Raw genomic sequence first — 11,679 nt, 5'->3', positions numbered from 1 at the left:
TATTAACTCCATACACAGTATCTTGCAAAGCTCCCGCGTTCAAATGAAATTAACATGACTTATTATTTTAAACAAAGTGATTTTCTTGCAGAAAAGAAACACAAAGCTAAAGTAACGAGCATAATGGTGTTCTCGGATCGCTAAGCTAATGAAAGTTCACATATTTAGACAACATAAAATAAAGGAGAGAACATCTGTTTCTGACAGAGGACACAGAGATAAACTAACCAGGTCATTAAAATAAATTAAAAAAAATTACAGGTACTCACCCTGATTATAAATAAGAAAGGTACCTCGATATCCGATCTTTTTCCGACCGATGACGAAAAAAATCCGAGGTCCAATAGCACAGTGGACAGGGAGTCAGCTGATTGGACGACCAATTGGACGGAGAGAGACTGCGGATTGGAGGAGGAAAGGAGACTGTCCTGACCCAAGTAGCGCCACAGAGACTGTACGACAACATGGTAGCCTGCGGGCGTGTGGTCCAGCTGGATCGCCCACCATCGCATTCAAAATTGTGATAGTACAACGAAAATGTGCCCATGCGCAGTAGTGTTATTGTATGACTTATAAACCTTTAGTGTTTTGGTGTCATATTGAGCACAGAAAAGGCTTGTGGTTCACTCGTGCATTGTGGACATGGAACTAGACAGTTGCTTGTGGCTCCAACACACAGGAAGACGTATTGATTACGACCGAACAGCGTTTTCCTGAACAAGGGCTCAATGACACGGCATTTTGAAATTCGGGACTTGAGTGGGTGATAAGCAAGAAGCAGAACGTCCCTGGGTGGGCTCGAACCACCATCCTTTTGGTTAACAGCCGAACGCGCTCAACAATTGCGCCACAGAGACTGTATGACAACACGGTAGCCTGCGGGCATGTGGTCCACCTGGATCGCCCACCTTCGCCTCATGCCTGTGTGTCCTGGATCCGGTAATGGTTTAGTAAGCTGCAACACACCTATGTCGAGCAGGAAGCATCTTTATTTAAATTAAAAGGAGCTGTGTGACCATATTCAATGGCCAGTTGCACTAAAGTCCAAGCATCTTTAACCACACAGCCGCTTGTGGCTCCAACACACAGGAGGACATATTGACTACGATTGAACAAGGCTTTCCTGAACAAGGGGTCAATGACATGGCATTCTGCAATTCTGGAGCTGAGTCGGTGATAAGCATAAAGCAGAACGTCCCTGGGTGGGCTCAAACCACCCTCCTTTTGATTAACAGCCAAACACACTAACCAATTGCACCACAGACACTGCTCCATGGTGTAGTAGTGCATCCCATGATGCCTGTGTGTCCTTGATCCGATAATGATTTTGTAAGGGCAATAAAAACGTGCCTATGCACAGAAGTCGTATTGTTTTAGTGTCATTTTCATCACAAAATGAAAGCCTAATGGGCTTTTGTTTTCACTTATGCATTGTGGACAAAGAGGTAGAGATTGGGATTGGGAAGTTTGGGGTAAAATACTGGGTAGGGGGATAAGAGGAGGTGGAAAATTGAAGGGAGGGCGAGATGGTTAGGTTTAGAGGAAAAAGATGAGGTAATTGAAGTAGGGTGTCCAGATCAGATAGAGGAGGGGAAGAACATGGGGGGAGAAGTCAGAAGGTTGATGGAGGGAGGAATGGAAGTAGGGGAGAGATAGGGAGGGGGAGGAGTTAGCGTGAGTTAGTGGTTTACCTTTCAGGTTGTGTGGGGTGAGGGGTTTCAGATGGGGGATCCTTCTGTTCATGCTTGTGTTTTCGGTTGTGGTCCTGTCCGCTGTGTGTCCCAGTCTTCTGTTCTTGGGGTTGTCTAGTTCCCAGTTTGGTCTTTTATTTCATTTGGGCCTTTTAGTTTAAATGGTGTAACCAATGGTACTAGAGGGCGTATGCAGTGTCTGGGGTCCAGTGAAAGTTATCTGGTGTGGAATTGCTGCCTGATACATTTGTGAGTAGAGCTTTGACATTCAGTTTGACACACAGGCTTGTGTGGAAGAAGCCTTTTGCTCAGCATGTCATGTTATGATTAGACTTTTGCTCCCACTTTGGAATAAGTGAAAGTGGGTTCAGCCAGTTCAGCCTCGAATGAGATGTCATATGTCAATGAGAATGCTTTTCAGGCCTTGTTGTCAGTCTGAGCTGGCTATAGGTTGAGGTAATTCTTGGTAATCCTTGGTAGTGATGGCCAGTCAGCTCTTGGGTTGTAACCAAGAATTAAGACAATCCACCAATTGCCTCTTGAGGAAGGTTCTGAAGTCCTGCCCAACCACAACCAAGAACTGACCAATTAGAGGACTTCACTCATTCTTGGATAGTGGACTTGAAGGAAAAATACCAGAGAAATTTCTGCCACAGCATCTCTCAATTTTTTTTTTTTTTTTTTGACTTTTAGGGAGTAAGTATGATGAACTTACTGATTTGTGCTTATCGAGACACTCCTTATATCAGTTGTTAGGGTGATTGTCTGGTGATAGGTATTTAATTTTTTCCATGCTAGTAATAACTATGCTACTACCTGGCCTAAACCCCATTCTGGGGTTGTTTTTGCACTTCAACTTGCCGTCGACCGTGGATTAAGTCATGACCAAGTGCTAAAATGAATTTTCTTGCAGGAAATTTTGTTAGCTTAGTTCATCAATGAATGTAATGTTACAAACGGAGATGTGTACATTTTTTGGATGGACCCTGTCACTGTCACTACTGTAACTTAGTGCGCTTACATTAGCTCTGTCACTTTAAGAACTGTATTAAACTCATATATTACCCTTATTTTTTAGATGGGTGTATATCATTGATTGATTGATTGATTGATTGATTGATTGATTCATTCATTCATTCCCTGACATTTTCCCTGACAGGGCAAATATATGTAGATATATACAGGGTGTGCAGAATTATTAGGCAAGTTGTATTTTGAGGATTCATTTTATCATTGAACAACAACTATGTTCGCAATGAACACAAAAGACTCATAAATATCGAAGCTGAATATTTTTGGAAGTTGGAGTGGGGCTTTTTTAGTTTTAGTATCTTAGGAGGATATCTGTGTGTGCAGGTGACTATTACTGTGCATAATTATTAGGCAACTTAACAAAAACCAAATATATACCCATTTCACTTATTTATTTTCACCAGGGAAACCAATATAACAACTAAAAATTTACAAATATACATTTCTGGCATTCAAAAACAAAACAAAAACAAATCAGTGACCAATATAACCACCTTTCTTTGCGAGGACACTCAAAAGCCTGCCATCCATAGATTCTGTCAGTGTCTTGATCTGTTCATGATCAACATTGCGTGCAGCAGCAACCACAGCCTCCCAGACCCTGTTCAGAGAGGTGTACTGTTTTCCCTCCCTGTAGATCTCACATTTGATGAGGGACCACAGGTTCTCTATGGGGTTAAGATCAGGTGAACAAGGAGGCCTTGTCATTATTTTTTCTTCTTTTAGACCTTTTCTGGCCAGCCACGCAGTGGAGTACTTGGATGCGTGTGATGGAGCATTGTCCTGCAAGAAAATCATGTTTTCTTGAACGATGCTGACTTCTTCCTGTACCACTGCTTGAAGAAGGTGTCTTCCAGAAACTGGCAGTAGGACTGGGAGTTGAGCTTGACTCCATCCTCAACCCGAAAAGGTCCCACAAGCTCATCTTTGATGATACCAGCCCATACCAGTATCCCACCTCCACCTTGCTGGCGTCTGAGTCGGAGTGGAGCTCTCTGCCCTGTACTGATCCAGCCACGGGCCCATCCATCTGGCCCATCAAGACTCACTCTCATTTCATCAGTCCATAAAACCTTAGAGAAATCAGTCTTATGATATTTCTTGGCCCAGTCTTGACGTTTTATCTTGTGTGTCTTGTTCAGTGGTGGTCGTTTTTCAGCCTTCCTTACCTTGGCCATGTCCCTGAGTATTGCACACCTTGTGCTTCTTGGCACTCCAGTGATGTTGCAGCTCTGAAATATGGCAAAACTGGTGGCCAATGGCATCTTGGCAGCTTCACGCTTGATTTTCCTCAGTTCATGGGCAGTTATTTTGCGCCTTGTTTTTTCAACACGCTTCTTGCGACCCTGTTGACTATTTTGAATGAAACGCTTGATTGTTCGATGATCACGCCTCAAAAGCTTGGCAGTTTTAAGAGTGCTGCATCCCTCTGCAAGACATCTCACTATTTTTGACTTTTCAGAGTCCGTCAAATCTCTCTTCTGACCCATTTTGCCAAAGGAATGGAAGTTGCCTAATAATTATGCACACCTGATATAGGGTGTTGATGTCATTAGACCACACCCCTTCTCATTACAGAGATGCACATCACCTGATATGCTTAATTGGTAGTAGGCTTTCAAGCCTGTACCGGTTGGAGTAGAACAACATGCATAAAGAGGATGATGTGGTCAAAATACTCATTTGCCTAATAATTCTGCACACAGTATATTTGAGATTAGCTCTTTCTCTTTTAACAAGCTGCCTCCTAAGAAGTTTACTGTAGTAGGAATTATACTTTAATTGTAAGTCACAGTATGTGTATGCAAATATTTATCTCTAATATGAAATTATTTGCTCATCTACTAAAACTAAGCGACTGTTTTACTGAAATGCTCATTTAGTCCTTTTTTAAACAGATGGAGCCAGAGTCTTTAAATGTGTCTTGGGTTATTATTTTTTCAGCTTGTACTTTTATCTGTATGTTTAATCATTTTTGTGTTTTTTTTATTTGTTTGTTTATTTGGTTGGTATTTTTTTTCTTTTTTTCTGTTGTTTTTTTTATCGTAATTTTGACAGTGAGCTTCTGGTGTGAAGTACCTTCACCAACAAACAGGAAAAGTGCTGCAAGACTACCAAACTGCAATTGAAGAGTCTGAGACCGCTGGAGTTGAGGTAGATGAAGGCTTCACAGAACCTGAAGAATTTCAGGACTTGACAGTGCCCATATTACAGGCAGAGCAAACACTTGCAAGCATCTGCAGCTGCTCTTGGTTCCTCAGCAGCCCCAGCTCCTCAGACTACTTCCTCTGTGCCTCCCATTTCCCCCATGACCATTTTCTTACCGTTACCTCTGACTCAGTCATTCATCACCTTCAGTGTCTGCAACTCCTTTACCTACTGGGACCCCCCTGCTCCCCCATTCCACACCAACAATTTCTGCTGCTGAAGAGTCTGGTGAGTTCTACAGAACTGTTTTCTCATTTTTCTCATAATTGCTACAAACGTGTCAAGATATGTTTTACTTTAAATACTTCTTTTTTATAAAGCATCAGCAGAAACCGATCCGCCTGCACATTCCTCTTCATGTGATTTAAGAAGTCATTTACCTAATAAACAAATGTTACAACAGTTTGCATTGCTTTTTATGCATTGCTCTCATCAGTGGTTCTTATTTTTCTTCTTTTGATTTTAGGATTCAGTTGGCCCTGACAACATTGAAGGTTATGGAGCAGTGCAGGATTTGGCCTTTACTGTTCTCGTCTATACAAAACAGAAAGCTTAACTTGTTCCTTCTACGAGTCCCTCCAATGAACAGGCCGTGTGTTGTACTTGCAGGGGACTTATTGAAGAAAAGGTCAAACTGAAACACACATTAATAAGCATATGAATATTATAGGCTATGCAGACTAATGCATAATGCTAGAAGTCACTTAACACATGCTAGTATTGTAAGCTAACTTTGAGTCATCAAAGATTACCATAATCAAATACAACATAAAACAACATGTATTGCCACATATATGTTACAATAATCATCGTCCTTGCAATTGAACTTAAATAAACTTAAACGAGACCATCGCTGCTCTGGTGGGTCTTGGTTAGAATCTCCACTGTCTATTCATGTCTTTGTTGGGGAAATTTCATATTATTCCCTTTATTATATTGTGTCTACTGATCACTCTCAGGGTAAACATGTTGTTTAGGTTCTTGGTAATTAAGTTTAATACTGAGTAGCCTGTTGCTATCGTAAGTGGATGTATTCTTTAGAACAGTTCGCTCTGACCTGTGTGACTTATCTGATACCAGCCAGGCGCCTCAGGATGACCCAGCCGGGCATCCTGCCTTAATATCACTGGGGTTGTTTACGTGCTCAAGAAACTGAAAAACAGCTCATTAGGTTTGCTGAAGTGTCTAATCCTGTGTGAGGAACAGACAATCTCCTTGTTTGTATTTTATGATGTGTTGTGACTGATCATTCTGCTTAAAAGATGCTGCATGTATGGTTCTTATCAGATTCTCTTCAGATCTCTGTGCTGTCAGACCTCTGAACAGTGTCTCGGATTGCAATTCTATTCTTTTATATTTTAATCCTGTGTTCAATAAACTTGTAATCATTTTTCACTTCAGAACAGACTCCTCATCCTTGACAGAGTAACTTTTTGCCTCTACAATCTGGTGTCAGAAGTGCTCCTGCGTGGTCAGTTTCGGGTTTTACGACGGGTGTCTGATCAACCTGAGTACGTCTCAGCCTCTGTTTCTGGGGGACTCCTCGTGGATCTCCTTACTGGCCCGCCAGGACCTCGAACATCTTCCATCCTGTCAAGGAAGTCTGGTGAGTGAGAAATTACTCTAGGATTTTAATTTGCTCTCACGCACACAAACATCTCTCCCTTTTTAGAAAAGTAGGAAACCGGGCAGCCGGGGGGTTTTGGGAGCTCCGCTTAATAGAAGCGGGCCTGGAAGTCTCATTAGGAGATCTGGGGCAGGTTAAAATCCCTTCACAAGGGTGTGAGTGGGTCTCTCGCTGGAAAGCAGTGAGATAAGGCGGACGGATTAGCCGTTCTTCCGTATTCTACAGAAACGTCTGTAGTCTAAGGTGTGGGAATATTCCTCCCCGTGCTTAAGTGTAAACATGGGTAATGTAGGCTCCAAAACACCGGCGACGCCCCGCGGTGAACTCTTTGAGTTCATGGAACGTAAGTATGGGAAAATGTGTGTGGAGGTGTGTGCGGAGTGGATTCAGAAGGGTATTTTTCCAGCCGAAGGCTCTTTGAGCCCGGCGGCACTAAAAATAACTAAAGAAGGATTAGATAAGATGAGGGACAAATTAAAATCACAGAAACGGGTGAAGGTCTCAGATTGGGACCGCTTAGAAAAACATCAGGCGGGTTTAACAAACTGGCTCGCAGAATGTGAGCGTCGACAGAGAAAACAGAACACCAGAGTTCTTCCAAAACTTACTGACCCTCCACAGACTGACCTGCACCGACCTGACAACAGCCATGATAAGCGGACGACAACCTCTGTTGCTGTGTCTAATTTTTCTCAGCTGAAAACTAACTCATTGTATCCCTCTCTACCTGCATGTCCACCATCGGGCCCGAGGGGCCAGAACACCTCATTCCCGTGCCCAGACCTGACGATGCTGGGAGCCTCTCCGGACCCAGACTTGGACTGCCTACCCCCAGTCCCACCACCTCCTCCCGTGGACCACGACGACGATCCATCCCTGGAGGGAGCTGCTGCCCCTGAACTGATACCGCCCAAGGCCGAACCACAGCCCGGTCCACAGACCACAGAGGAAAAGAAAAAGTCCAAAGCCCCTCACAAAAGCGGCAGAACCTCCCCGGTGACCCTGAGAAAAGCTGGCCTGAAATCTGATTCCACCACTCACTTATGCCCCATGGTCAAAGTGGCGGGTCCCACGGGGCCAATTCTGGTCTTCCGAACATGGACGGAGACCGAGGTCGGGGAGGTGGGGGCCCAATTGCCGGACCCTGTCACCTCGGGGCCAAAGTTTGCTGATGAATTTCCTCTTTTCTGCCGGGAGTTCCGCCCCACAGGTGCAGAGATCCGCCGGATGATGGCCAGACGGCTTAAGGTGACTGAACTGTCTAAGATCCAGGCCAAACTCCCCGCCGCTGATTTGAGGCTGGGGAATCCTGACTGGGGCCATGCTGATAATCTCCTCTACAAAACTGCGGTAGACAAACTGGCAGAGGAGGTACGTACCAATTTCCCGGCCTCAATGAACATGACCAAAGTTTTCACCTGCAAACAACAGGCAGGGGAGACTTCAGATGATTTCATCCACCGAGTCTGTGTCACAGTCTCAACGTTTGGAGGACAGACTGCACCCTCACCAGGCTGGGAAGCCCATTCCCCCACCCCTTGGGAAAATATGTGCGCTGATGCTGTCATTAAGGGCCTCCACCCTGAAGTCGCGGATGAACTGAAGCGACAGTTGGTTGGGTGGGATGTCAGCCCCCGTATTGATGACGTTCGCAAATATGCCAGGCATGCTCAACGCCTGGTTGAGGAAAAGCTGTCAAAGAGAAAGACTAAAGAGGACAAGGAACTACATTTGGCCGCAATGACAATGTATTCAGCGCTGTCTGGTCCAAAACAAAACCAGGGGGCCAGACGGCGTGACTTTCCACGTGGACGTGGGCGTGGTTTTCGAGGACGGGGCCGCCATCACGATGCATGTCATATCTGCGGACAGCTGGGACACTGGAAGGCTGAGTGTCCGCGTCGCCAGCAAAACGGGGGCCGGCAGCTGGCCATTTCAGACTGACTGGGTCGGGGGGCGGACCAGGATGGGTCTAGGAGACGCCCCTCATCTCTGGGTGATGTAACTCGCACACACACACAAAGTTTTGACCCAGTAACTGAAAGCTCTCTCTCTTTTCCTTCCTGCTCTGCTGCTGACACACAGACACCCAATGTAAACAATCCACAGATAACACAGCACACACACCCTGCTCCCACACACACACACGTTGAAGGTCACAACACTGATAAAAACCTGCAGTTTCCCTCGCTCTGTTGCAATGAAGAAACGCTTGCTGTTTCCTCTGACTTTGACAAAATCTCCAAAATTAACCACGCCATCTCTGTGCTCGAAAGCAGATGCATACCGACGAAGACTGGGACGTATAGCAGCGAAAATACGCATTTAACGGCTGAGGCCTACAAGATTTTTCCAACCCTACAAGTCGAGGTGTCGGGTAAGACCGTTGAATTCATGGTAGACTCTGGTGCAACTAGGTCAGTTTTGAGGGCTTCGGAGTTTTCTGTGCCGCTTAAGATGTCTGGTAATTTTGTGCATTCAATCTCTGCATCTGGGACCACCGTGAAAGAATGGTTGACCGCACCCCTTGGGTGTAATTTGCTCTCGGGGTGTAAATTTAAACATTCCTTTCTGCTGTCTGAAGTCTGTCCGGTCAACCTTTTGGGTAGAGATTTGATGTGTCGGTTAAACATTTGTCTCACATCTTCTCCTGATGGAGTGAAAGTTATGGCCAACCCTGACTCCGTCATCACTGCATGGACACACCCCCTGGGAAATCCTGTGTGCTATTGTTGGGAGTTCCCGAGTGAAATTTTTCTGCAGCAGCTGACTGAGGTAAATCCCTCCCTCTTGGTCTCGAGCCCTGCTCAGAACTGTGTGTGCATTGCTAACATCTCACGGGAGCCCGATGACAGATTTGAAACACAATGGTTTAATGATTCTCCAGAAACTTTAAAGGTGTCATCTGTACTGTGGAATGAGCACGTGGCTGCAGCTGTGCTCAGGCTGACAGAAGAACAGAAGGAATGCTTCCTGCTTCCGCATTCCATCCCACATGTTTCTCTCTCCAGCTACACAGACAGACGGAGGAGCTGTGAGCTGGGGGACACAGGGGTAATGCATGATTGTGAGCCGGCTGGTGAGAATGTGTGCAACTCTGAGTTTGTGTGTCTGCAGGGTGATGGCTGTGGGACTGATGACGTCAGCATGTGGTTGAGTGTGTGTGAGAAGGCCGAAGACTGGAATTCCTTCACTCTTGAACCTGCAGTCTTGTATTCTCCCACAGTGAAAGCTTACAGAATTGATGTCCAGCTTGAGGTCAGCTGTCAGAGATCAGTCCAACTGATTTCAGCCAACATGTTTCCTGAGGAAGATCTTAACCACACGTGTTTGTCAGAATCTGAACTGGAAAACATTCCGGCCCTGAAGGCTGTTCCTAAATCTCTGTGGGCTACCTCTAACTATGATGTAGGGCTGATTAAGAACTGTCCTCCTGTTGTTATCACTCCACGTTCTGATTATCGCCCTCATCAGAAGCAATATCCTTTGAAACCTGAAGCTGTGCGTGGTATCATGCCTGTGTTTTCTGCTCTTCGACAGGCAGGAATAGTCAAACCCTGTGCTTCCTCTCCTTGCCGTTCTCCTATGTTTCCTGTAAAAAAGGTCAGGGATGCGGGTGAGCCAGAGGAATGGAGATTTTGTCAGGACCTTCAAAGAGTCAACCCTTTTATTATTAACTCCATATACAGTATCTTGCAAAGCTCCCGCGCTCTCATGAAATTAACTCGACTTATTTTAAACAAAGTGATTTTCTTGCAGAAAAGAAACACAAAGCTAAAGTAACGAGCATACCGGTGTTCTCGGTTCGCTAAGCTAACGAAAGTTCACATATTTAGACAACATAAAATAAAGGACAGAACATCTTTTTCTGACAGAGGACACACGGATAAACTAACCAGGTCATTAAAATAAATTTAAAAATTACAGATACTCACCCTGTTTTTTTTCCGACCGTTGAGATTACGGAAAAATCCGAAGTGGCTCGTCCGACAGAAGCGCCGAGCGGTTGGCTCCGCCCATGCCTTACGTTGATTGGTCTAAGGTCCAATAGCATATTGGACAGGGAGGCAGCTGATTTGGCAATGTCCATTACCAATTGGACAGAGAGAGACTGTGGATTGGAGGAGAAAAGGAGACTCTCCTGACCCAGGTAGCGCCACAGAGACTGTCCGACGACACTGTAGCCTGCGGGCATGTGGTCCACCTGGATCGCCCACCATCGCCTCGTGCCTGTGTGTCCTGGATCCGGTAATAGTTTTGTAAGCTGTAACACACCTATGTTGAGCAGGAAGCATCTTTAGTTAAATTAAAAGGCGCTGTGTGACCATATTCAATGGCCAGTTGCACTAAAGTCCAAACATCTTTCACCACACAGCTAAGGACAACCTTGCAACTTGGCTCACATTAGCCTACTGACTCACAGAGTGGCCACTTTGGATCAGCTTTGAACCCTAACAGTTTTGAAAGTGCTACTTACCACAAATGTGGATCGCTGCTGGGGATATGTAAGGTGGAGTACCCCGAGAAAGTGATAAACTGCACCCTTTATTGTCTCCGTGGCACCTGTGCTCCTGACCCAAATGAATGGTTGAAACATGACGATTATTATTGTGTATGTGTTTTGCCCACTCCTTCATTTGAGAGAAATCTAGGATCAAATTTGGTTCAGGCTTCAGTGTAGTAATCGAGTCCAGATCCAAAGAGAACTGTCAAAAGACCCATACTTGCAGGCAGACTGAAACATTGTGTTAACTTGGGATTTATTACTTGACGTCAGATCTGACAGGTCAGTAGTTTTCAACTGGCATGTGGAACCAGAAAGACATCAATAACTTCCGATCTGACACTTTTCAAAACTTTGATAGTACAATGAAAATGTGCCCATGCACAGTAGTGGTATTGTACGACTTACACACATTTAGTGTTTTGGTGTCATATTGAGCACAGAAAAGGCTTGTGGTTCATTCGTGCATTGTGGACAAGGAGCTAGACAGTTGCTTGTGGCTCCAACACACAGGAAGACGTATTGATTACGATCGAACAGCGTTTTCCTGAACAAGGGCTCAATGACACAGCATTTTGAAATTCGGGACCTGAGTGGGTGATAAGCAAGAAGCAGAA

General features: G+C 45.0%; 1 non-coding gene across 1 annotated transcript; it reads right to left on the bottom strand.

Moving 5' to 3' along the window:
* Window positions 1-783: 783 nt before the first annotated feature.
* trnan-guu lies at window positions 784-857 on the bottom strand. The gene has a single exon. It is a non-coding gene; the product is annotated as a tRNA-Asn (tRNA).
* Window positions 858-11,679: the final 10,822 nt, after the last annotated feature.

Source organism: Melanotaenia boesemani, chromosome 7 (genome assembly GCF_017639745.1).
Source record: "Melanotaenia boesemani isolate fMelBoe1 chromosome 7, fMelBoe1.pri, whole genome shotgun sequence".
NCBI lineage: Eukaryota > Metazoa > Chordata > Actinopteri > Atheriniformes > Melanotaeniidae > Melanotaenia > Melanotaenia boesemani.
This window is presented reverse-complemented; position numbering and strand designations above follow the sequence as displayed.